Source organism: Carcharodon carcharias, chromosome 21 (assembly GCF_017639515.1).
Source record: "Carcharodon carcharias isolate sCarCar2 chromosome 21, sCarCar2.pri, whole genome shotgun sequence".
NCBI lineage: Eukaryota > Metazoa > Chordata > Chondrichthyes > Lamniformes > Lamnidae > Carcharodon > Carcharodon carcharias.
The window spans coordinates 58663616-58691034 of NC_054487.1; positions in this window are offsets into that span (position 1 = coordinate 58663616).

The window sequence follows — 27419 nt, forward strand, 5'->3', positions numbered from 1 at the left end:
CTCAGCCATGGTGAATGGCTCGTCCATGTGATGCAATGCTCTAAGGTCATACAAGTGTAACAGGTGCCCCCATCCTCACTTCTATGGTGTCTCGTACAATCTCAGTGCAGTGAGTTGCTTTTCTGTCCACAGCACCGACACGAGCAAAGCTTCTTGCTCTACCAACATGTTGGGTGGGAAATGCATATGTTAGGCTTGTGTCAGAGGATCATATCATGTAGCCCCTTGAGTATAGATTTTGCAGTTTGGTTTATTCTCTTGAAGCTGCTGTACTGAAAACTGATCTATGTGTATCTTATAGATTTTAATGGGGACCTGCATTGGAGTTAATCTAACTTGGAGCATCTTTAAATGGCCGTAGTGTAATGCCTGTCAGGCTTGAGCGTGGGTTGCATTTCAACAACTGTGCAGTATCAGAGGTGTGTACCTAGGTCAAAAGTGCCAGACTATTAAATAGGAGAATGCCACTCTGAACCTGAAGGTCTAGCTAGCGCGGCTTGACATAATCCCTGAGCCAGATTGCTGATGGGCAATCGACATGGTTATCTGATCGTGACAATGCCATCAGTGTGCCAGGTTTCCTTGTACCTATCTGAAACTGCTGGAATGGAAACATGGAGGCATCAAATAGGATCATAGTGAAGCTCCTTTACATCAGTTATGTGCTGTTTACTACAAATTAAGTTACTAAGTAATGCCTAAATGCGATGTCAATATTTTCTGGTCCACATGTGCCAAGACAATGTTGGACGTGAACTTGGGGAGCTTTATGCGAAGGCTGGGTTATGAGTGCTTATCAACGATCAGGTGATGGTGCTGCTGAAGCTCTGTTCACACAAAGGTGACCTGACTCACAGGCTCACATCCATGACTGAGGGTGACAGATCATTGTGCACTAAGAATGATCTCATACATGGGACTCTGTATAAGGATGGGATCAGAATATTATATTTACATGAGGGATGGCCCATGGCCTGCGGAGAGATGCCGCGGACCGGATTCAGATCTGACCTCAGACGTTCAGGCGAGAACCAGTGATAGATGATTGTCCCCCTTGAGGTGCCTTGCGACACTGCAGGCATACTGAGGTTTTCAGTGCTGCTTCTGCCTCTCGAAGGCAGTGAAATGGTGCAATGCTTGAAAAGACTGAACCAAGCCTAATTTCTTCACAGTGTGAGTTGGTGGCATTCTTATTCCATAACAGAACAGCCACATGCTCCATAGGTTGCCAGGCCATCCAAGATGAGGCACCATCATGCAAGATTGTGACTACTCATTCTGAGATTGATGTCCTTCATTGAGATACTAAGAATGGCAAAGGAGGTGTTAATGTTGAGCTTGTATGGAGGGCATAGGTGAAGGTTGCTCATATGAGCTATTCATCTTCATCGCTCTGGAATCTTGTGGCTATAAGGATCTCATGGGCATGTTTGCTACATCTGACCTGTGCTATGGCCTCTTCTTCTGAGGCCTCAACATCCTCACCTTCATCAAGATCATCCCTCACAATGACCTCCTCATCAGAGGAGACATGCAGCCCCTCCGTCTCTGTATCTGGCAATTCATCCTCATTTGGAGCACCAGGTTGTGTAGAGCACAGCAAACCATGGTGTTTCAGGATACCCTCTGGGGAGAGTACTGGAGAGGGCCAGTAATGGTCCAGACATCTGAAACGCATCTTCAGCATGTCAATGGTCTGCTCAATCAAGGAGCCGCATTTTACCTCTCCTTTGAAACACACTGTGGCCGGTGAATGGATGTCATTAGCCACATCTTTTGGGGGGTACCCTTTGTCAATGATGAGCCAACCCTGAATGTGCCGAGGACCCTCAAAGATCTGTGGCACCTGCAAGGGAATCAAGATATAAGAGTCACGTCAACCTCTCAGAATATCTCACACAGACCTGCATAATCTGCTTCTGGTGGTAACAGATCAGCTGCACGTTGAGAGAGGGGAAGCCTTTTCTATTGATGAATCGTAGTGGCTGTTGCCAGGGAGCTCTTAAAGCCACATGTGTGCAGTTGATGGCACCCTGCATCTGTGGGAAATTGGAGATAGCTACAAATCCTACTGCCCTGTCAGCCTGACCAGGCTTCATCTCCAAGAAGAACTGGATGTAATTGTGTGCGTTACTGAATAGGGCGTCGGTAACGTCTCGGATGCATTTATGAACGGAGGATTGTGACATTCCGCAGAGGTCCCCAGTGCAGCCCTGGAATTAGCTATTTGCAAAAAAGTTGAGTATGGTGGCCACCCTTAAAACCCCTGGCAATGGATGGCCTCCCAGGCTATGCGGTGTCAGATCCTTCCAAAGAACGTGCCAGGTGTGAGCCACCATGTCCCTTGACAAACAAAGGTATCTACAGCACTGTCTCTCACGCATCTACAGGTAGGAGGTGTTTTCAGTACACCCTGAGTTGCACCAAATGCCTCCATGGAATTGGTCTCTCCACCTCAGATTCTGGGTCTTTAGGGAGCTCTGCTGGCCCATGTTCCTCAGGGTAAGGATCTTTCCTTTGCCCTGCCTGATGGTGATGGGCCCTTCTTCTCCTCAGCTGCATGAGAGCCATGAAAGCATTCCTCCTTGTCTCAGTGGGAAGAGTGAACAGAGTCATGACTGAACTTTACCCTGCAATGACCACCTACCATTGCCAAGCTAGGGAGTCATTTTAAAGCCCCTGGGCTGCCCTCATTCCAGGCATTCCATCCCCAGATCCTCCCTTGCAGCTGTCACACTGCCTTAAGGATGACTAGAAGATAAACCCCCCACTGCCCACCTGCCTCCCCCCCTCCCCCCCTCAAATGCCCTAGGCAAGATAGCACTTTCACAAAATGGGTTGGATCTGGATGAGTGCACTATCAGACTCACTCAGGGCACTGTCAGGCTGCCTCCTTTGGAATGGACCAGAGCCCAACCCTGCACTATTGTAAAGACTGTATTGATTGAGGCATGTAAAGCCTGAACCCCTCAGCTGCAATGTGTAGGAGTCTTTGAAGCTTTTTGAATATGTACTTTAGTCGTTTCCCCTTTACAGCTGGATCTTGTGACCTTTGCACATTCCTATGAGAGGGATAAATGGTCATTCAAACCCTATCAACATTTGACCCCAAGCCATAATGGATCTCGCAAGAATGTGCATCAGGTGTTAAGGTGCTCAAATTCTTCAATTCGCATTTGAGTCTTCCTAACATGTCTCGCTGAGACTTGCTCTCCATGTCCTGAAGCAGAAATTATTAGCGTGCCCCTTCAATTGGCCCAAAAGTGCAGTAGTCAACTCCTCCTACAAGCCCTCAAACCCCTCACCTGGCGATTTTTTCCTCAGCTATTTTTCAACTGCGCCATTCCATTGGTTATTGAAATGGCGCTGCTCCGCTTCTATTATGAGACCAGTTTCTAAACACCCTCCCCCATGAGCATCCAAGTTCTTCCTATCACCCTGGAAGAGCATTGTATGCAAATTTCCCGTGCTCCCATCACCCTCCTTCCTCCTCCTCTAATCCTGGAGCCCATCGTAATTCTGGTAGATAGCTCTATCCTTACCCCTGAACTGTTTGATGTTGATGTCCCAATGCCCTATGTTGATCTGACCCTTCCCCATTTTGAGGCCTGATGCCTATGAGTGACCTACCGAGACCCCGGCCCACATGAGACATTTGAGTGCCCCCCCCCACTCCCTTTTAGTTACCAGTTCCTCATCTACACGCTGCAGATGCCTCTCCTGACTGTGACTGTGCCATCTGCGGCCCAGTACCAAGTCATCGACACGGGATTCTCACACCACGTAAGTGAATTTTTAAAAATTAGTTTTGCTCCTGAAGCCCTGGCAGGGAGTTGGAGCAGCCGCGAACGCAGCGCAGGTAAAGGTAGGCAAGCACTGCACGCACAAACCTTGAAGTCATGAGTGAAATGCAGAATACTTCATGATTGGCATGGCCATTAGATTTGGAGTAAGGGCATGATTCTGGTGAGCTGCTTTAATAAGCATTCATGAGATGCAAAGGAATGCAATTGCAGTTCCCGACGTGGTGCAACCCAACCCACCAGGAAGCTCGGAAGTGGAAAATTGCGATCTATTTTTATGTTGGCAGGAAACTGACTTTTGGCCGCACTCTGAGCTTTCTGGTCCTGTCCTTCACGATGCCCGCAGCTGGTAGGACTGGAATATTCTGCCCAATAAGTGGCTACCATTCACTATCACCCATTTTACACTATCCACACAAAGTCAAAATCTACCCTCTTACCTACAATTCTAAAATTCAAATTGAAAACAAAGATGTTTCAAATTTCTGTGATAGGTAGCATGTAGGTAACCTGAATATTAAAATGATCAGAAATGCTCTAGGAGAAAGACCTTTGTCCCTTACCTCCTTGTTTGGAGATAGTTCTATCAATGGCAGACATCCTCCATTGCCAAGGCAGTCTCAGCAATGTTTATTTGATCACAGTATCTCTATAGTGGAGCCCAATGCTCTATGTGCATGCACAGAATTCCAGCAAGGGTCATTAGAAAGTAAAGTGGAAAGAGGTATTTTTTTCCCCTCCCTATCTAGTTCAGGGTTGCTAAAATAAATGACCTCTGCTAATTCAGAAGTAAAATACTGTGGATGCTGGAAGTCCAAAATTAAAACTGAAAGTGCTAGAAATGTTCAGCAAGTAGGTCTGACAACATCTGTGGAGGGATAAACAGAGTTTCAGGTCAATGACGTTTTATCATTAACCTATTAATTCAGGCTCAACACAAGAAAGAGTTTCTTTTCACTGATAGTCATCATCCAGTGGAAAAGACAGGAATTGAATTTAAGACTTTCCTTTAAGGCTGAATAAATTCAGTGAGCTATTGGGGGAGGGGAGAACTGGGCTTTCTACTTAAAGTGTCCAAGACAATTGCATGGCAGAAACAACAGAAATGGAGAGAAAATACAATTTTTTCACAGAGATCTAGGCACTGGGCCAACTCAGTAATTCCTTACAATTTATTGTTCTTGTGCTTATAATAAATTGTTGGAGCATTGAATATATTATGTCTAATCAGTGCGGATCTTTCAGAACACAAAAGACAAGGTTGGGTTTTGTATTACTGGCATGTAAAATTAATCGTCAAAGAAAGAGTGATAAAGTATCTTGTTGCTGTAAAGCTTTCTTTCTTGGATTATTATTGGTATTGTCACGACTCACTGGGGATAGTGCGCTGCAATATCAAGCCCTACTGCTCCCCGAGCCACAACAAATGTGAAAAGTTTGATCAAACTTATTTAATTTAGGTCAACAGAATACAAGCACCGGGCTTGTAAAATTAATAAGTAAATAACTGTTTATAGAACAAATTGTCTTTAACCAGTGGCAAAAGAAAGAAATATGAACTGCTAATTTCTAACTCTATAACCTAAAATCTACCCTTTCTTAAATCCCTATACACACACATACAAGCCACGTAAGACACACAAAAAACTGGATTTTAAGGGTGGGATAAAACAGTTCAATTGCACCAATTCCGGAGTAAGGGTTCGATAAGTAGATCTTGACCAATGTCTTCCAAATTCCTTTCAGTTCTTTGTTGGTGATATGAGGTGATCTTCCAGCACTTTCAGTCTTTAGTTCACTGGTTGAGCACTTGCTTTTCAATGTCGCTAATGGTGATTTTCCCCTTTCCCTCTTGACAGGCTTTTTTCAGAGAGAGAGCAGGTTATAGAGATACGAGGAAAAAACAAAACCAACTGGCTATCATTGTAGAACTACTGGAATCTTACACATACCAGAGAAAGAGGTTTTTGGTCTTATCTCTTTTCAGGGTAGGAATTTTGCTCTGTTGCACTGCTCTCACACAAACACTGGTCACCTGGTTAGGAACCAATTAAAATGTTGTTGCCAGGCAGTTCCCCATTAGACCAGGCTCCTCCTCGGCACCATCTTGTCTTTCATGGCACACTCTGTTTCAGGACAGCAACATTGTATATATCCCTCACACTGTTCCAGCAGACATGTCTTTCAAACTGCAGCCATTGTAATTTTAATCCACAGTCCAACAGAAATAAAAAGATACGTTATTTACAGTATTAACGTTCTTAGTTATGTAAGGGCAACATCCATGAAGCTGGGCCATGTAAGACCATTCAGAAGGTTGTTGCAAGAGCTGGGTTAGGTGGGTAGAGGAAATGTTGGTGTACTGGATGTGGGAAGGTCCTTTCAAGAAACACCTTCATCAATGAGTTGCTGCTGGAAACCTCTAACAGTTGTAACTCTGCTGAACCTTACTCTTCTTCTATAGACTTCGCTTCCTGATTCCCCTTTCTTCCTGTTCACAATATCTCCCCAGCAGCAAAACTGAAAAAAGGGCACCATGATTTTGAGCTTCAGCTTCTTTATGTTATGGTTATTATAATTATATTAATTTATATTTCAATCTTCAAAGTTCTTATCAGTCATTTATTAAAAAATGAGGGTAAACATTGCATTCTCTGCCAATAATAAGCAATTCAAAAATATAGCTCAGAAAACATTTGGCTGGATTTTGCATTCAGTGGTCAAATAAATAAAAAGCTATCTGGTGCAGGGCCCCCATCTCACCCCCACCTCCCCACACAAACCCAACAGGGGGTCTGGGACCTGTGTGAACAAGGTAAACAATGGTATATCTCCTTACTATTTACTGAGGCATGCAAAGTCTGAAGTAGGAAGTATCAGTTAAAATATTAAATTCAATGTTAAATGATGTACAAGAGTTGAAATAAAGAGAGGGAAAGAAAAGTAGGATTAAAAGTGAGGGGTCAAAAAGACTGAAAGAAAAGGTTAAAACAAAATTCATTTTTTATTTTTTTAACTTGCCAACAATAACTAAAATCTGAAGACATTAGACTCCACACTTGTAAAAAAAGTTTTAGAGAGGTTGTTCGGCAGCAATTAAGATGTATCATACCATTAGAAATTTACTTACTGTGGATAAGCCCTAACTTTTTTCTGGTAAGTTTAGTGTGTATTTATCACATAATTACAGCAACTTCACGCTGTCCCGTGTATTTCGGTGCTGAATCTCTTGCCAAGATGCTGGTACAGCATAGCTTCTGGACAGCAACTTCCTGATATCCACATCTAACTGCACATGCTCAACAACCAGATGTTGTTATCTGATATCTACTTTAATATCAATGTATATCGTCGTTAGCCTAGACATTACATCTAGAGCTAAATCTGGCCCAATATTTGCCCTGGTTAAGAATCATGGGCCAGAATTTTCCAGCCCCTCATGTCAGAGGAATTTTCCAATCCAATGTGAATGGAGATTTCTTCATTGCCTCGGGGGACTCACCACGGGGGTGGGGTGGAGGACACCGCAGCTAGATCAACAAATCTTATGGAAGCAATGATCTATTCTGGAACTGTAAATTAAAACTACAGGGGAGGCAGAGGCTGAATCTTCCATTCTGGCGTCTAAGTTTGGTGTCGGGCGCAGGAGTGCGATTGACTTCTGCTGGGGGAGGGGTGGGAGGGAGACATGTGACCATGTGTGATCTTGCGCTGTTCAGCTCATTAAATATGCATCCATGAGGAGCTTGCTGATTCTCATGGTGGTGGCAGGCAGGAGATCGTCATCCCCGCCATTACCTCATGGGCTCGAAGACCTGGGCGCCATGTTTAAAGGGCAGCCGGACAGCCTGCACTACCCCTTCCACCTTTGCCGCGCCATTGCTTCACCCTTCCCAGCTAACCCTTCCTCCCTTCCTTGGTCATTCTCCACACAACTTGCACTGTCACCAACCAGTCTCAAGCATAGGCTGGCATTTACTACATAGTCCCAAAGAGGACTATGCAGCAGCAGTTCACTGTTAATAATGGAAGAAGCCTATCACGCCAGGTGTATGCCACTTATGTGCAGTCGTAAGTGTGAACATTCTAATTTCTTGCTGGTTGGTGGGGGGAATTAATTTAGGGGGGGATTTTAATTCCAGTGAGTTGGCCTTTTAACAAGCAAGCATGACTTGCTAGTGCAGGCAAAGGGCTTCCCGACATTGTTCATTGTAAAGCTGGCCCAAGAACTTGACCGCTAAAGTTCATCCTGCCGTCAGGGAGTTGATTTGTGGCCTCACGCCAAAATGAGCTTCCCCCACCCGCCAAGCTTCCCGCTGCCCACAGGCCTGGGAGCGGCCATGCAACAGTCCACTGCCCGTGATCAGGCCCCGACCGCAAGTTGTGTGGAGAATGACCGCGATTATTTTTAAATTAAAAAATAATTTAAAAATAAGCTCTGTCACATGAGCAGAGACATGTCAAAAATGAGTTTTTAAAATTTTTATTGGTTTTATTTCGTTTACTGTCCAAAACCTCATCCTGCCCGTGGACGAGGTTTCCTTAAAAATGCAAAGGCCGCCTGGCCTATTTGCCAGCCCGCCAACCGGGCAGTTGGATGGGCAGCGTAAAATTCAATTTAATTAACTGATTAAGGGCCCTAATAGGCCTTTTAATTGTCGGTGGGCACGCTGTTGCCTCTCGTGCATGCCCGTCGAGCGAAACATCGCGAGAGTGCACGATGCCGTCGGGACACTCGCCCGACATCATCACGTACTATTTCACTCCCTTTCGGGTCGGGCACACGGTCTCCCCACAGGATGAAAAATTCTGCCCCTAGAGTCTCTGAGATATTCCTAGGGCTTTGAGACTGTTCCAAACACAAAAGATACTGGCGGCAAAAATTCAATAACCTCCGAAAAGAGATTCAGGAATTGGCTTGTATGATTAACCCATGCCCATTGCTTCCAGTGCAGGTAGCATGCAACCTTTGTGCTGCCTGCTAATTTAAATGATTGCAGCATGGAGTTCAGCATTAAACGTGCCATTGAACAGCTGAACACCTCAGCAGGATAGGTTGTGTGAGGCTAGCACTGCTTAAAGCTATCCTGGACTACTTAAAGCCAGCCTCCACTTCTTAAAGAGGAGGTGCATTGTGATTAGGCAGGTTCTCGAAATTGGGAAGGACAGTCTCACCTGCAAAAACAGTAACTAATGCTTAACAGGGGACAAAGTATGTTCAAGTTCCTCAGGCCCTGCATTGGAGGCCTTGGTGAAGGAGAAGGGCAGGAGAGGAGATGTTGTCCAACCACAGGAATCCAAAAGGCCCTCCAGCTATCGTGAAGGAAGTGGGACTAGATAGCCGAGGAGGTCAATGCCAACAGTGTAGCCCCTAGGATCTGAATGCACTGCCATAAAAGTTTAATACCCTAACATGAATAGTCAAGGTCAGTGAATGTACCTTCACATGCCATATCTTTCCAACTGAAGCACACACTGCTCAATTCACTACCCCACCCCCACCATCATTCACTTACCTTTATCAATCATGATTTATGCCTAACATCCATAGTTTCACTTCACCATCATATGCTTAGCACTGCCGCAAGCCTTGCACCCACAATTTACAGCTTGCACATATTGCTAGCACATCAGCTAAATACACTGCACAATACTCATTAACACAATTGTCCAGGATAAGGTGGTGCATTTTCGAATGCAGTGGGAATTAAGCAGCAGGGGACAGGTGTCTGTCTTTAACCCTGTAAAAGACAGTGTCTGCCATCACTATAGCAGCAGCCATGACTGAGCCCATAGCCAACAGCGGAGTTGAAAACATTGAAGAAGGTGGTACACTCACACTGTGTTCCACCTGTCAATCTGGGGCTGCTGCATCACCGGCTGCAGCGACCAATCCATAGGTATTGAGGGAAGGTGGGAGATGGAGATGAAGATTGATCGAGAAGAGGGAGATGAGAAAGGGATTTACCGGGAAGTGGGCTGCAACTGGGAGAGTAGGGTGATTGGAAGGGCTTCAAACAAGAACGTGTGTTGATTGTGGAGGTGACCGGAAGAGGGGCAATCGGGAGAGGGTTTGAGGACATGATCAGGAGGGGAGCTGTGATTGTGAATGGAAGAGGGAGTTGAGGTGATAACTAGGAGGATGTCGAGATTGCATTTGGGAGGGAGAGTGAGTGGTTGCCAGTGGCGGCCCATGGTTTTGATGTGGACCAAGCAAAAGCACTTCTGTACCTCCTGACACCACATTTAGGTAAGCAATTTTTTTAACCTTACCTTCTAGCTGTGACCCATATCAATTCCTTTAAGGATCACTTATTAAGCCAATGGTAGACCTGGTTTTTCTATAACAGTTGACTCAGCAGCAACTACGTTCAGGATAAACCAATTTGACAAAGGAGGCATCACCAGGCTGGGGGCCTTTAATTTCCAAACGTGAAGAAACTAAGGCCTGAATTTTACCTTTGGTGGGTGCCTGTGATTGGCGAGCCTGGCAGAGGACAGGAAATGGACCGCCGACCACGATTGGCCTCCGACCGTGATTTTGTGTTGGCCAGCCAATTAATGGCCAGCCAATGTGAAATGCACATTGCCAGGGTGGGGGCAGGAAGGGGGCAGGTGATGATGTCACCGCAGGGGCAGGTTATCACTGCGAGAGAGCTTCCTGAAAGCAGACAGCTGCCGCAGGGAACTGCAGACCTGTAAATGATCATATAAAGGCTTAAAAAGCTACCAAAAAATGTCCATGCATCACAATAAAGCACCTGAAGATATACCTCATAAAAATGCTGTCCGTACATATTTTTATTTCATAACTGAAATTTCATCCCACCCTTGGACGAGATTTGATGAAAAATGTAAAGGCCACCTGGCCGATTTGCCCATACGCCAACCATAAGGTTGGATGGACCACAAGAAATCGGAGACAATAACGCCATTAATGGTAGGGCTTAATTGCCGTCTTAATTGTCGGTTGGCGCACTTCCGGCTTTTACGTGCGTCCGCCAAGCGAAATATCGCACGAGTGCACGATGACATTGGAACGCTCGCCCGACTCCTTCTCGCACAATTTCACACCCGATCAGGTCGGGCACACGCCCACCCACGGGATGCAAAAATTCTGCCCTAACTCCTGTTTCAGTCATAGGCCCTAGAAGCCTCTCTTAATGCCTATAGTAAAATGGTGAGCGGCTTGAAATAATTATTGGATAATTAGGTGCCCATTTTGTGCCTGAAAAACATCCTATTTTGAGACCAATGTTTTCATATGTACTTAGCTGTTTCCCATTGCCAATCATGCTGTTCACTTAGATTTGAGTTATGAAAAATTGTTAAATTTGACCATGGTTTCTATCAAAGCAAAGGGTTGTTAGTCCTGAAAAAATAACTTCCACATGGCTTCGGCTTGAATGGCTTCAAACAACAAGCTTTTATATATATGGTTTGATTAATAACAGTATTGTTCTTACGCAGCTGTTCTCCAGCATTATATTAGATGACAAGATGACATGCAACTAATAGAACCAGATTTCTGGACTATGAAGCAATCAGTTCTGAATTTCTAGGCTGTCAGGCTGTAAACTTGGGACCGACAGAGAATTCTAACTTTCAAAAGTAGGAATGATCTACCTTTATATTTTTATACTATTAGCCCTAGGCTGCATGTATTCATGTCCTGTTCTTACCTTTTCACCATAACGTAAGCAAACATTCTAGCTCTGCTTTAGCCAACTGCCAATGTCATAGCCCCAGGTCTTGTCTTGGCTGGAGACCACAGTTTGTACCCCTCAGGATTGTGAAAGAGTAGGTACTCGAAGCACTAGTAATTTTATGACCATTAAGTCCTCCTCGTGAGAGCCATTTCCCATGTATGTAGGTTACCTTGCAACTTAGCTTTCTTAACCAGGGTAAGGGTTTTCCCTCGACCTGACAAAAGGAAAATTCAACATTTCCTATCTCTAATCTTCCTTTGTACATCACCAAGAACAAGATTAAATCTTCACTTCCTAATTCCTTCCTGTTGCTTCCTGGCTAAAGTATTAGATGCAAAGCCTGCTAGGACACCTGACCATTCCATTTTAAAATACTCTAAGGAGTTGTAATCATGTTTGTATGATTCCAACATGTGGCAGGCAAAATGTGCACCAGATGGCTGGCCTGCTCATTGATAGCTAATTTTATAGACGCTGTCTTTTAATAAGTGTTGGTTTTTAAATAAACATTTAAAGGGGCTATGCCTGTTTTAGGAGATTTTGTGTACCTGAAAAAATTAGGCCTATGAATTTTACGGTGGAATCAACGCCTGCACTGTTTGGCTGTAGGATGTCTGAGCACTAATTTAGTCGAAGTTCTGATGAAAGGGCCATTGGCCTGAAATGTAAATTCGGTTTCTCCCTCTGCCTGACGTGCTGAGTATTTTCAGCATTTTCTGTTTTCATTTCAGATTTCCTGTTTCCACATTATTTGCTTTTGTACTAATATGCATTGCACCTGTTTTACACCCAAAATGTGGGCACCTAATTCTACCCCAATTCTTTCAATATGACAGTCATCAAGTTCTATTCATACATCAACTCCATCTTCATTGAGCTACATTGACTTCAAATCTCTTAATGTCCCAAATTTTAAATGTCATTAAATTCCTCCATTGCCACATCATTCCCTGTAACCTTTTCTAGTGTTACCAACCCCATAAAACTTCCCACTATGACCCCAGCATTGTAAAGTTCCCTTTCTTCCATCCATCATTGGTGGCTTTGTCTTCATTTCCTGGACATCACACTGTGATATTCCCATCCTAAACCTCTTCAGCTCTTTTCTTCTGTTTGCTTCCTTATCATCATCCCCAAATCCCACATCTTCATCCGAACATTTGGTTACTTCTCCTAAGCTCTCCTTCTTCCCCGTCAGCTTGGCATCCATTTTTGACAGTTGTAATACCCAAAGAAGCCCTTGTTACCCCGGAAAACAGAAGTCAGTAAGCATAAATTGCTTAATGCAATTGAGCCAGCCCAAGCGACTTTTATTCAACAAGCTTTCAGCCACAAATGAAAGAAGGTCTTCATCTCTTCATTTAGTCTGAATTCATTGCTAGATTCTGGAGAGAAAGGGATTATGCCATCTTTTTTGTTTAAATTCAGTTATTTGTAACTGCATAGAGTTGTATCATTGCCTGTAATCACAAGATGTATTTTCATATATGAATATGTTCCTACACTGGTTTTTCTAATTAGAATTAACAACTCAGCTGTATATGGTACTTTTCTTGAAACAAAACATTCTAGGGCACTTTAACAAGGGACCTGTGGACACCAGGTAGGAAGTAGGGGATGCATTGGGAGAAGTGGCATTAACTACATGTTGTGGAGAGTTTTGAAGTTGTGTGGAGAGATAGCTAAATAAAGCTGTGCAGGAAGCGAACCCCAGAGTGTAAAGCGGCTGGAATTTCTTCCACTGATAATGCAGCAGAAGGGAAACATGTAGTAGAACAAGTCATAAGAATGTATGATGTGGGATGTAGGACTGGAGAGAGACTTGATGAAGACTAAGATTTTGAAATTTATTCTAGAGAACATAGAAGGATTGGAAGTTAGCAAAGATTGGGACACTGTACAGAATGGGATATGAACTGCAAGTTCCAGGAAAACATTGCTTATGTATTAGCCTGTGTGCTTGACTGGCATACAGGGGAAAACCATCAAAATGATTTTCAATATAGGCCATAGGTAAAATATGATTACTCATACAAATGAGCCAAAGGAGAGTTGCCTTTCAAAGAAAATTCAAGGCCCAAAACTTCCAGTCAGAGTTGGAACCCCTGTGCCTGACTCTGATCAGGCAGAAAACTACCCATATACATTAAAAAGCTTCCAACTTACAATGGAGGATTCTGCAGAACTCCCTCAGTGCAGGAACCCTTACAGAGACCAGTGAATATAATCTGCACAGAAGCCATGCCCCCTTTTTACAGCACTAGCTATTGTATTCTGAGAAGTGTTTAATAGTCTCCAGTCTTATCAGTGTGTTAGTGAATGAGGGTTTGAGTGAATGGGTAAGTGTTTAGGTGTGTAAGTGGAAAGGTGGTTGGAGTAAGTGCCTAAGAGGGTAGGATGGCAGCTGGGTAGGGTGACAGGGTTGGTGGTAGATCGTGGGGTGGCAGCTGGGTAGGGTGGTAGGTGGATGAGGTGGGTGGGTGCTTTGGAGGTTAATTAGTTCAAGTCAGGAGAGGTTGTCAGGTTGGGGGCTAGTCAGGTTTGGTCAGGGGGTGTCGGTGTCTGGGTGAGTTGCGTAGTGGGGGGGCGAGTCAAACTGGGTCCGGGGGAATTCAGGGGTGCAGGGGGGTGTCAGGGTGTTGTGGGGAGCTGGGGGGGGGGTTGGGGGGGAGGGGGTCAGTTGGGGGGGAGGGTCCTGCCAATGGGTCCAATGGGGGTAGGGGGAGGGGGTGACCCTCCTTTGCAGTCACTAGGACTCAAGGCCGCATCTTATCAGTGGCATCCAATTAATTGGGACGTTTGCCCAGCCTCAAGAGCTGCTGGGCCATTGGAGGGTTGGTAATTAAGATCCTAAGCAGCACCACTAGGACCGGTGACCACTGTTGGGATTGCACCTGGAAAAAGAGGATGCCAAGGACCAGTGTACACCATCACAATCAGGTAAGTGAGGTCTGGGACTGCAGGAGCCAGTCAAACATGCCCCAGCAAGGGGTGGGGAGGGGGTTTAGTGGTAGAAAGCAGCGCCATTGTCGAGCGCGGGGAAACCATTGCCTCTGGTGCTAGCAGCAGAGGGAAGAGGCCCTTAATTGGCCTTAAATGACTCAGTTGGCCTCGTGTGGGAGGGGGGGGGTGGGTATGGGCAGTATGCCATCTGCCCACCACTGGCAAGAAGGAATAGCAACAGGAAGATAGCACCCCACCCTCCTTCCCATACCATTTTACACCCCCCCACACTGATCCTCCCCACCTCCCAGCCCATTCCCAGAAGGCTGGTAAAATCCACCCCTTGTTTCAGGTCAAAGACCTTTCATTAGATCACTGAACTTCCACTGTGTTTTGCTCCAGCTTTAAGTGTTGTCAACCTCATGCAAACTTGGGCCCCCTGCAACCCACAACAACAAGTTTAGCACTGACTGCACACAGCAATCGTGTAACTTAGCACAAAGCATGAAGTTGGCATGCTGCCTGCACTGAAAACAATAGATGTGAGTTAATCGTGCATCACAATTCCTGCACCCATTTTTAACGGCGTTTGCCCATAGGAAGTTTGAAGAACTGAAGCCGAAATTTTATGCCTTCAGGTTTGAGTAGCAGTGGACACCAAAGCAAGAACAGTGGAAAATGACAAAGGAAGTATCAGAGTGAGGAACAAGTAATGGGGGAACAGATCAAGAAGGGAATAGCAGATGGTGGACAGCAGACTAGACCAAACCAAGGACGTGAAGAGTAGAAAGATAATTCAGGTTCAAGCAGCCATACAAATTTTACGCAAACACTTTGGGCGGAATTTTCCAGGCCCGCTGGTGTCGGGCTTGTTTGGCGGTGTGAGCGGACAATATAGCGAGAAAGCCAAAAATCAGTTTCATGACGTCGTGAAACCAGTTTGCAGTTGTCCCCTCTACCCATCAATGTTGGGCCACGTTTCCTGCCTTCGGAGGTTGGGAACCTCATTGTAATACATCTGCATATCATTAGCCCAGCCTGCCGGAATCATCCCCCCACTCTGGATCATCCGGGCACAAGCCAACATATTTCCCAATTGTACATAAGTAATGTGCACCTGGCAAGCTGCACTTTGCTTGGGACTTCAAGGTTTGTTTGCCTACCTTGCTTCAGGCTGCACTCACAGTCATCAGCGCCAGGCTTTACAGACAGCACCACATCACTTATAGGGAGCTCTTGAGCTGGTCTCTACTTACCCCTGGTGGGAGTGGCTTCTCAACAGCTGCAGGGCAAGGGCTTGCTTGGGGAAGGGGGAGAAGTGGCCTCAGGCAAGGGAAGAGGCTGCAAGGCGATGGCTATACTGGGGAAGAAGGATATCCCAGGGTGTGTGTGGGGGCACAAGTTGATCTGTGCAACTGGCTTTCAAGATAGTGAGGTCATCTTCAGAGGAGATAAGGCCAGGTGGAGATGTGAGGATGTGTGTGAGAGAGTGAGTGGTGATGCCCCTTGAGCTGGCAGTGAGTGAGATGCCACTGATTGTGATGGGCTTGAGTGTGTGAGTTTAGATTGATGAGATGGTTGCCCTATCCTGGCAGCACGGATGAGATTATTCATCCTCTATCTGCATTGGATGGTCAACCTCTTCTGTGCAACATTGGCACTGACCACCACTGCCATCGACTCCCAAGCCGGAGTGGTAATGTTGATGTCCCTCCTGCACCAGAATGGGGGTAGAGGACATCACAGGGGGACTCCACGGTGTCCAAAAGGCACTGAAGGGATGAGTCTCTAAACTGCAGTGGCTGCATTTTTCTTGCTTTTCAAGGCTATGTCTTCTGTGCAGCAATCTTGGGCTGGAAGCACTGAGAGATGTGTGTGCGGTTGCACATTAGTTGTGGCGCTGGTGTGATAAAGTGACAAGGTGACCACGTGGTGAGCGAATTGGAGCCCGCCTGCCATTGAAACGACATGTTTCCCATGAATGCATGATTCATGAGACATGACTGGGATGATACAGCACAAAAAGCCGCCATTGCAGTTAGTGGGTAAAATGTCCTTTTTCCCGCCTGCTACCACAGTGAATGAAATCTGGGGCAATTCTGGCCTTTGATTTTTTTTTTAACTTTTGCTCATTTCTACTTGGATTTTATGTATATGGGATGGTAACATTCTGCCTAACAAGCCAACAAGATGTTCTTATGATATTCTTTATAGAGACATCACCCCTTCAGTTTCTTAAACAGCGTGTTACATGGAATAGATATCTAATTATTGCAAATTTGGTAATCTGTAATTCTTTTTCAGTTCAGATAAACTTTTATATCTGCAATATTAACTTGTCTATTCCCTCCGCAGTTGCTTTTTGACTTTAGTGCTTCCAGCATTTTCTGTTTTTGTCATACTTTGTAAGTTTTTCATTGTTCAGAATTTTGATTCACTGAGACAAATGATTTACAAGAGGTCTACTAATAACCACTTTCACTTCAAGTGGTGTCAATTTAGCTAAACACTGAACAAATGGTGGAAACATTGCAAGAAATGTAAATCTCATCATACCTTACAAGAAATATATCTTGTGAATTTGAGGGTTTGTACCACGCTTCTATAAACAGTTTAATCTGAACCTTTGACAGGTTCTCATCAAGGGAAAATAACAGTACATGCGTCAGGTAAGTAATTCTGTCGAAGGGTCATGAGGACTCGAAACGTCAACTCTTTTCTTCTCCGCCGATGCTGCCAGACCTGCTGAGTTTTTCCAGGTAATTCTGTTTTTGTTAAGTAATTTAGTACTTGGCTGTGCACACAAACAGACTCTGGTGCAATCCTCAGCACTGTAGGAGATCACATTTATTATGGGAATTAATATGCACTCATTTTAGCTTCAAAATAATATACACTTTTGTATAACTTGCTTTTGGTATGTTAATTCTGATATGAAACTAAGCGCAATCTCTCCAAAGTTGACAAGAAATTCGAAGTCATTTAAAAACCAGTGTGAAACAGTTTAGAAAAAGAAAAGATGTCTGTTAATTACAGTAAATTTATTTTCAAACTACAGACTAACTTACAAACTACAAAATAATTATTCTGCTATGCTAAGACCTATAAAGTATTCTCAGTGGAACAAATTCCAGGAGTCAGGTAGCTCATAGATCCAAGCCAAGACTCGAAGGTGAAAGGTCAGAAGTTTAAAACTATTTGATTTGAAGTTGTCATCCCTTAAAGCTCTGTTGGCACAGTGACTGACTAAAACCTGCCAGAAAATTGGTAGGAAAAGATGAAAAATTGGGGTTTTTATTAATTGTGTGCATTAATTCATGAACGTACCAAGGGTTTTCAGAATCCAGACTTTGAACATTTTGAATAGAAACTGGAGATCTTCCATGGTATTGCACATGTTAGATCAGGAATACATTGGGGTTGATTTTCATGTTTGTTTGGACAGTGGAAGAGACAGGACGCCTGCAGATGCCAGTAACGAGAGGTTAGAGCCATTTTGATGGTCTGGCCTCATTTAAATCTCATATTCAAGCATATTGATTGGCAGCGAATTGCTTTGGCAAGCAGGATTTGTGCCAGACCTGATGCCAATTTGAAACACCTCTGAAAGTGAAGTGTGAATTAATTTTGAAAATATTTTTGGCATAATTTTTGGAACTTTCTATGATTGATGTCTCTTAAATGGGTTTTCAAATTCTGGTGGGACAGATGAAGGCCTAAAGACAGGTTATCTTCCCCACAAACAACAAACGATTGTCCAAGCAGATGAATCTATTGCTTCCATCCCTATCCAGGACACTGTTAATTCCTGCCTTCCTATGGTCAGCAAAACGCTCCAAATTACAGCAGTAATTCATAATAGTACTTCCACAAACTGCTTCAGCACAAGTCAAAAGCACATCAGCTGTAACATGTTGAGTGGCCCTTTAAATATCTCCAGAGCAAAGCCCATCTTACTTCTTAACATGTTTCAGGAGTGACTAACAAAGATAGTACCTGACCAAATTTGGTATCTAGGCATTGCATCAGCCCATTCGAATCACTAACATCTTTACATCACACATCTAATAGATGAGTTTTTAACTTACTCAAAACCCATTCACATATATAAAGGTACAATTGGACCCAATATCTTTGCACTTATGTGAATGTCACTGCAGAATCACAGATTTACAGAAATGTTACAGTTCAGAAGGAGGCCATTCGGCCTATCACATCTTCAGTGACTCTCCAAATAAGCAATTCACTTAGTGCCATTCTCCTGCCTTCTCCCCGTAACTCTGCACATTCTTCCTTTTCATGTAACAGTCTAATTCCCTTTTGAATGCTTCGATTGAACCTGCCTCCACCCCCTTCTCAGGCAATGCATTCCAGACCTTTACCACTCGCTGCGTGAAAGGGGTTTTCCTCATATTGTTTTTGCTTCTTTTGCCAATTACTTTAAATCTGTGCCCTCTTGTTCTCAATCCTATCATGAGCAGAATTTTGCTCTTGATGGGCGGGCAGGGCCCACCGGCTCGGGGGCAGGCGGACAACCGACCCCCGCCACTGAAACGGGGCCCGCCGCCATTTTGAGTGGATGGGCCAATTAAGGCCCGCCCAGCGGCCTGTCCGACGGGAAGCGCTTCCTGTGCGGGGGGAGGGGGGAGGGATTCCCCAACTGTCAAAGTGTGCTCTTTCAGCATGTACGCGAAAGAGCACACAGCTCCCTGAGACTAAGTGCTGTCTCAGGGAGATCGGTGAAAGCTTTATAAATATCAAAAATAGAAAAATAAAAAAATTATTAAAATGTCCCCCTCATGTGACAATGTCACACGAGGTGGGATATGTTAATGAATATGACTAAAACTTTATTAAACTTTTTAAAAACAGACATGAAACCTCATCCCACCAGTGGATGAGGTTTCATGTTTTTTCAGAAGCCTTCTGAGGCTCTTGGCCTGCCCACCAGCCTTAAGTTTGGACGGGCAGGGCCTTTAATTGAGTTAACTACCCTGTCAATGCCCTCAAATGGCCATTGACAGGTCGGCGGGCAGAGAGCTGATTTCGCTGACCCCCACATTCCTGAATATTTAAATGGGGCGGGATGACGTCAATGGAAAAATTCTGGCCCATGATTGGGAACGTTTTTTCCAGGCCTTTCATAATATTGAATACCTCCATCAAATCTCCTCTCAGCCTTCTTTTCTCCAAGGAAAACAGACCTAACTTCTCCAATCTATCTTCGCAACTGATGTTTCTCATCCCTGTAACCATTCTTGTGAATCTCTTCTGCACTTCACATCCTTCCTAAACTGCGGTACCCAGAACTGGATGCAATATTCCAGTTGAGGCTGAACGAGTTCAAGATAACCTCCTTGCATTTGTACTCTATTAATATAGCCCCTATTAATAAAGTCTACAGTACTGTATGCTTTGCTAACCGCACTCTCAACCTGTCCTGCCACCTTCAATAACTTATGCACATATACACCCAGGTCCCTCTGCTCCTGCACCACCTTTAAAGTTGTACCCTTGATTTTACATTGTCTCTCCATGTTCTTCCTGCCAAAATGAATCATTTCAAATTTCTCTGCATTGAACTTCATTTGCTATCTGTCTGCCTATTCCACCAACTTGTCCATATCCTTTTGAGGATCTACACTATGATCCTCACACTTCACAATGCTTCCAAGTTTTATAACATCTGCAAATTTTGAAATGGTGCCCTATACACCAAGACCTGGATCATTAATATATATCAGAAAAAGCAATTCTCCCAACATTGAGCCCTGGGGCAGCATTTCCCCCGCTTCGGGGAGTTGTGCGGGAGTGGGCGCGAGCAGGTGGGTCCCTGATCGGCACCTCAGGTTGGGGGTGTGGACGGGCCAATTAAGGCCCACCCAGTGTGAGTCCGCCTGGAAGCACTGTGCGCTCCCTGTGTGGGCGGGGAGGGGGGGGTAATTTCTTGAGCAGGGAGATCAGTTGAACTTTTAAAAATTTATTAAAGGTAAGAAAAAATTTTCCTGACATGTCCCTTCATGTGACACATGAGCTGGGACATGTCCATTACTTTTATGTAATAATTTTCCAAACATTTTAAATCCCTCATGAAACCTCATCCCGCCCATGGATGAGGTTTCATTCTTTATCGGGAGGTCACCTGTGCTCTTTGCCTGCCCGTGAACCTTAAGGTTGGACAGGCAGGTCCATCAGTCATTTTAATTACTTTTTTAATGGTGCCCGCTAAACTGAAAATCTAAGTGATGTGGGGTGACATTGGGACGCACACCCGATGTCACCCCGCGTCATTTTACGCGTCGGCAAGCAGGCCCCACCTCTGTTCACTGACCGGAAAATGTTGCCCCTGGGGAACACCACTACCAACCTCCCTCCAGCCTGAGAAAACATCCATTAACCACTGCTCGCTGTTTGCTGTAACTCAGCCAATTTCATATCCATGCTGCTACTGTCCCTTTTATTCCATGTCTGTTGTGCAGCACTGTATCAAATACCTTTTGGAAGTTCATATACACTTCAACAGCATTGCCGTCATCAACCTCGTCTGTCAGTTCCACAAGAAATGCCTCACAGTCAAGAGGGAAGCAGCCAGCAGCACATACACGAAAAATGCAGGTAGGTCTGACATAGCTGAATTTCACGCCCCAAACATTCCAAAATGCACAGAAACAATAATAAACAGACATACCCTAATTGACTATAGGAAGTCAAATAATTGGGACATCATTAAAAACATGTAAAAAAATATTCATTTCAAAACTAATATAAGAATAAGACACAGCAAGGTCCAAATAATCAACAGAGTGCCAAAAGAAAAATATTAGAGCAGGCATTGGCAACACTGTGAAGACTGAGAATTATTTACATTTTTATGCATTGATTTTACAACTGTTATTTGCTTCTTTCTAATATGGGCTAACTCATAACTCAATTTGGCAGCTCAAATGATTTTCAAAAATGTCTTTAGCAGTTTTTCTGCTGTTTGCTAATTGGTGGACATGTAGGAATTCCTCAACAGAAAATGACGGAGGTCTAACTAGTTCAACTTCTCCCATCCTGATAGTCACTGGTAATGAAGTTGTTGATTGATCATTGTTGAATAATCCCTTTCAATTAATCTACAGCAGATATGACAGCTTGGCCTAAATAGCCAAGTGGTTATGGTACTGGGTTTGTAATCCTAAGATCAAGAGTTCAAATCTTACAATGGCCAACTATGAAACAATGTAACTTTGTCTTGAAACAAATGGAAACATGTTTGTACTCGAAAGAGTTACAGCAGACAAGACATGAGGGAAACCCAATGGAAGGATTTGGGGTCCATTGGTTCAAGGTCACCTGTTCCTCTCAAGAATGCTGTACTTAAAACATGCCATGTCTCAAATTATTCATGATACTGTATCCCCCAAAGGTTATTTTCTGAAAGAAAGCTATCAAATTCCCATTTGAATGCTGGATCAGTGCTAGCTTTTCCAATGTCTCCCTATGGATCCTGTTCCATATATTGGAGTTGCCTGCTAGCTGTTTAGTAGATTGGTTTCTAAAGTGTTTCATTGATATGATTTTTGAACTAATATTTCACCTAAAACATGCAGGTCACTTTTGACATGTAATGAATGGTCTTTTGTGCTGTAAGTAACCTGGGCTTTGCAACTTTTTAGTTGCTGGTTGCTTTAAGGCCATCCACTTAGTTACTTCCTATGGTCTAAAAGAGCCCTTGAGACAACCCCAGATTAGTTCCTGTTAATGAGGGAAGGTTTTAGTTTGACACATGCTTGTCAATGTTAAGCCAGTCTAAAAACTGTCTTCACCACTAATTAACCTGAATTGGCTGCAGCAGGATGTGATTGCGCTTCCATATTGTGTACTTTTGATGCTTTGACAGACACTTTTAAAACTTTTGAATACATATATATATACATTGAATATATACATATATAGTATACATATATATAACAAATTCTGAAAGGGATTGCAACATTCCTTTGCAAAATACAATGAAAATTCCTGAGTCAGGCTTTGTCAATTGAAAGTCCTAAGTGTCGATATTTATTGCACATACAAGTTTGCATGTAGGTGGCACTGTGGGATTTTCAATATAATTAATTATTATGCTTCTGAACTAATGTTATATGACAGTTAAACTTTCATATATTTATAGTGAATATGTACATAGTTAAATTGTGTTTTCTGTCTATTGCAAGCTGTGCCCAGATAGCAGTGTAGAATAAACTGTTTATTTTAGTCCTTTCACGGGATGTGGACATCACTGGCAAGGCCAGCATTTGTTGCCTATCCCATCCCTAATTACCCTTGAACTGACCTTGCTAGATCATTTCAGAAGGTAGTTAAGAGCCAACCACATTGATGTGTGGGCCTGGAGTCACATGTAGTAACCAGGTAAGGATAGCAGATTTCCTTCCCTAAAGGACACTAGTGAACCAGATGGGTTTTTACAACAATCAATGATTTCATGGTCACCATTGTTGAAACTAGCTTTATATTCCAGATTTATTAACCTAATTCTAATTCCATCAGCTGCCATGATGGGATTTGAACCCATGTCCCCAGAGCATTAGCCTGGACCTCTGGGCTATTAGTCCAGCAACATTACCACCATCCCGCCACTAAAGGATAAACTGTTCTGCCATGCCATTTTACTTCTCTGATTTGAGGCTGCAAGAATATGTCCATTTCAGCAATTTTTAAATTGTGCTATATATAGATGGAGGGATTTGCAAACCATGATGACAATTTTAAAACTGAGGCATTGCTGGACTGGGAGTCAATGCATGTCGGCAAACACAGGGGTGATGGGTGAAGGGGACTTGTGTGAATTGGAATAGGAACAAAAGAGTTTTGGATGAATTCAGGTTTATGTAGGGTGGAAGGTGAAGGATCAGGCAGGAGAGCTCCTCCAGCCTACTCAGTGGGGGCTACTTAGAAAACACTTACCTTCCATGTAAGGTTCTGTCCTTAATCTTTAATTCCTTCACCTGCTCTGTGTTTAATGGTATCTTCCCCAGTCCAGTTCCTTTCCAAAGAGCAATGCTATTTGTGGCACTGGCGCCAAGTTATTCTGTACTGGCTGCTACCGTGTTCTCAAGTTCCATACATAACCATTTCTAGCTATGGTTGTAGGATGTCTTTTGATACGTGTGGCCTGGCCACTCCCACCAGCAGCCATCACAGTGCCAGACCCGCCACTCTCCGCATACCTTACTCCCTTTCTGGCTTCCAAATCAGTCAAAGTGCCCCTATTTCACTCCAGACCAGCCACTGGCATAGTTCTAGCTCATTGTTGCTGCTGCCTTAAACAAGAGGACAAGAACAGTCAAGTTCAGCCTGAGAGAGGCTGAGGAGGGGTATGGACTCAGGGGCATGAGACAAGAGTTTGTGGCACAGGCCAAAACTACAGTTTCAACCTTCCTGATGTTAAGCTGGAGGAATTATAAGTCATTAATTATTTCATGTTGAAACATGCAGCTTGGAAGTACAGAGGCAGTCTAAGGATCAAGGGTGGTAGGGGAGAAATAGAGGTAGGTAATATCAGCATTCATGTGGAAATTGACGGTGTGCTCATTTGTTGATAGAAAACCACAATGAGTGATAATGTGGTTTCATAATTAAGTCATTGGTCATGCCAGCTTTAAAAATATGCTTTTCAAAATCTGAAAAATGTAAAATGGTTGTGATAAGAACTCTATTAGCAGAGTTAGTGCTGCAGGAGATAGCACAAATCCTACAAAACAGACTGTCTTTATAATCAACATAACAGCTATAGTAAACAGGTTTTGGACTAGATTGTTCCTGATTGTTTCGAAAGCTGAGCATGCTTGAAAACTCACAGCAAATGTGACAATTTTTATTCAATTTACAAGATTGCAAGTGCAGATACTAAGATAAGACCAGGTAAATGAACTGCTCATTTTGGATCCTAAAATTGCAGCAACATTGCATTTCTAAATTATCTTGATATATAATGCAGCACCTAATTTCTCATAGTTGATAGCTTCTACTGTACAATCCATAGCTGTATATCTTAACCCATGTCTTTATATGCTTAGAACTTTATAATCCAGTTAGAAAAAACACAACTTACATGAACATACAAATTAGGAGCAGGAGTAGGCCACTCGGCCGCTCGAGCCTGCTCCGCCATTCAATAAGATCATGGCTGATCTGACTGTAACCTCAACCCCACAATCCCGACTATCCCGATAACCTTGTTAATCAAGAATCTATATGGCTTTGCCTTAAAAATATGCTTCCACTACCTTCTGAGGGAAAGATCCAAAGGCTCACAACCCTCTGAGAGAAACAAATTCTGCTCATCCCTGTCTTAAAGAGCAATCCCTTATTTTTAAACAGTAACCCCTAGTTCTAGATTGTCCCACAAGAGGAAACATCCTCTCCAGACCCCTCAAGATCTTAAAGGTTTCATTCAAGTCACCTCTTACTCTTCTAAACTCCAGTGGATACAAGCTAAACCTGCCCAACCTTTCCTTATGAGACAATTCACCCATTCCTGGTATTAGTCTAGTAAACCTTCTCTGAACTGCTTCTAACGTCTTTACATCTTTTCTTAAATAAAGAAACCAGTACTGTACACAATAATCCAGATGTGGTCTCACCATTGCCCTGTATAACTGAAGCATAACCTCCCTACTTTTGTAATCAATTCCCCTCACGTTAAATGAAAACATTCCATTAGCTTTCCTAATTACCTGCTGTACCAGCATACTAACATTTTGAGATTCATGCACTAGGACACCCAGATCCCTCTGAATCTCAGAGCTCTGCAGTCTCTCACCATGTAGATAAGCTTCCTTTTTATTCTTCCTGCCAAAATGAATGATCTCACATTTAACCACATTATACTCCATTTGCCAAATCTTTGCCCACTCACTTAACTATCTGTGTCCCTTTATGTCCTCTTACGTCCTTTTCACAATTTACTTTCCTACCTATCTTTGTGTCATCAGCAAATTTAGCAACCATTCCTTCAATTTCTTTATCCAATTCATTTATATAAATTGTAAAAAGTCGAGGTTCCAGCACTTATCCTTGTGACACAACACTCATCACACCCTACCAACCAGAAAAAGACCCATTTATGCCAATTCTCTGCCTCCTGTTGGTTAGCTAATCTTCTATCCATGCCAAAATGTTACCCCCAAAACCATGAGCTTTTATTTTCCACAATAAGCTTTGCTGTGGCACTTTATTAAATGCCAAATTTGATTCCTTTCCCTCACAATTCAGTTTAAAACACTTCTGCTTCCCTAGTTATGCAGCTCACGAGGACACCGTGGTTCAGGTGTAGACAGCCCCAATGGTACAGATCCCACTTTCTCCAATACTGGTGCCAGTGCCCCACAAACCAGAACCCATTTCTTCCACATCAGTCTTTGAGCCATGCATTCATTTCTCTAATTTTATTTGTCCTATGCCATTTTGCACGTGGCTCAGGTAATAATCCAAAAAATATTACCTATGAGGTTCTGCTTCATAATTTGGTGCCTAGCTCCTCATACTAACTATGCAGAACCTTCTTCCTCATCTTGCCTGTGTCATTGGTGCCTACATGGACCATGACTACTGGATCCTATCCTCTCACTGCAAGTTCCTCTCCAGCCCTGAGCAAACGTACCGAACTCTGACACACCAGGCAGGCAACTTAGCATCTGGAATCTCGCTCCTTACTACAGAGAATAGTGTCAATCCCCTTCACTATCCTGTCCCCTACGACCACTACATTCCTTTGTGCTCCCCCCACTTGAATGGCTTCCTGTACCACAGTGCCATTGTCAGTCAGCTCATCCACATTGCAGCTCCCACTCTCATCCAAACAAACTGAAAGCACCTCAAACCTTTTGAACAATTGCAGAGGCTCACACTCCTGCACTCCTGCCCTCAGCTACAGTCATACCCTTCTGTCCCGACCTCCTTCAAATCAGAAGATCCTATCCTAGTGGGTGTGACTGCCTCTTGGTACAAAGTGTCCAGGTAACTTTCCCCCTCCCTGAAGTGTCACAGCGTCTGCAGCTCAGCCTCCAGCTCAATGACTCTGAGCCAAAGCTCCTCAAGCCGCAGGCACTTATTGCAGATGTGTTTACTCTGGATAACACTAGTATCCAGGAGCTTCCATATGCTGCAGCCATGACACATCACCTGTCCTGCCATACTTATGTGCTTTAATTAATTACTTAATTATTTTATTCAATTATTTATTTTCTTTTACATATTTATTATTTACTAATCTTATCACAAATGCCTGTAACATTTTAAACCACAGTTTAATTGATGCACTCAGTCCTATTTTACCATCACTTCTCTTAGAGTTCAAACAGCAGTTTCTTCTATTTTAACCCAGTCTAAAATAAATGAAACATTTTGCAGAATATACTGTTCTCTCTATGAACTCTATCCTCACTTGCATATGTGCCTGATGATACCCCTATCCTTGCCAAAAACAATTAGCAAATCGTCCTTCAATTTGTGACTGTATTTTTAATCAAAAATTAAGGTGAAGATTTTGATACGCTGTTCCATTTGATGTTGCTGAATCTCATGTAGAGTGCAGATTATCACAATCTAGTGTGTAAACCCTTGAAAATTGACTGAATGCTTGACACAGTCTCCCACCCTCCCCCACCAGACTACATGTTGAAAGGGCTTGTATTTATATAGGGGAGAATTTTCTCCCCATCGGGGTAGGGGAGGGGGTGCTGAACAGGAGTGTGTGCGGGTCGGCATGCAGCCAATCGCTGCCCGTGGTCGGTTGCATGCTGCCATTTTACGTGGGCGAGCAATTTAAGGCCCACTCAGCATGACACACATCCGGAGGTGAGTACAGGCAGGTGGAACAGGCCGAGTCAGGGCCTGCGCTCTCATGCATGTGTGCGAAAGAGCGCAGAAATCTCCCTGAGCCACAGAGCTGCCTCAGGGAGATTAATTTCAT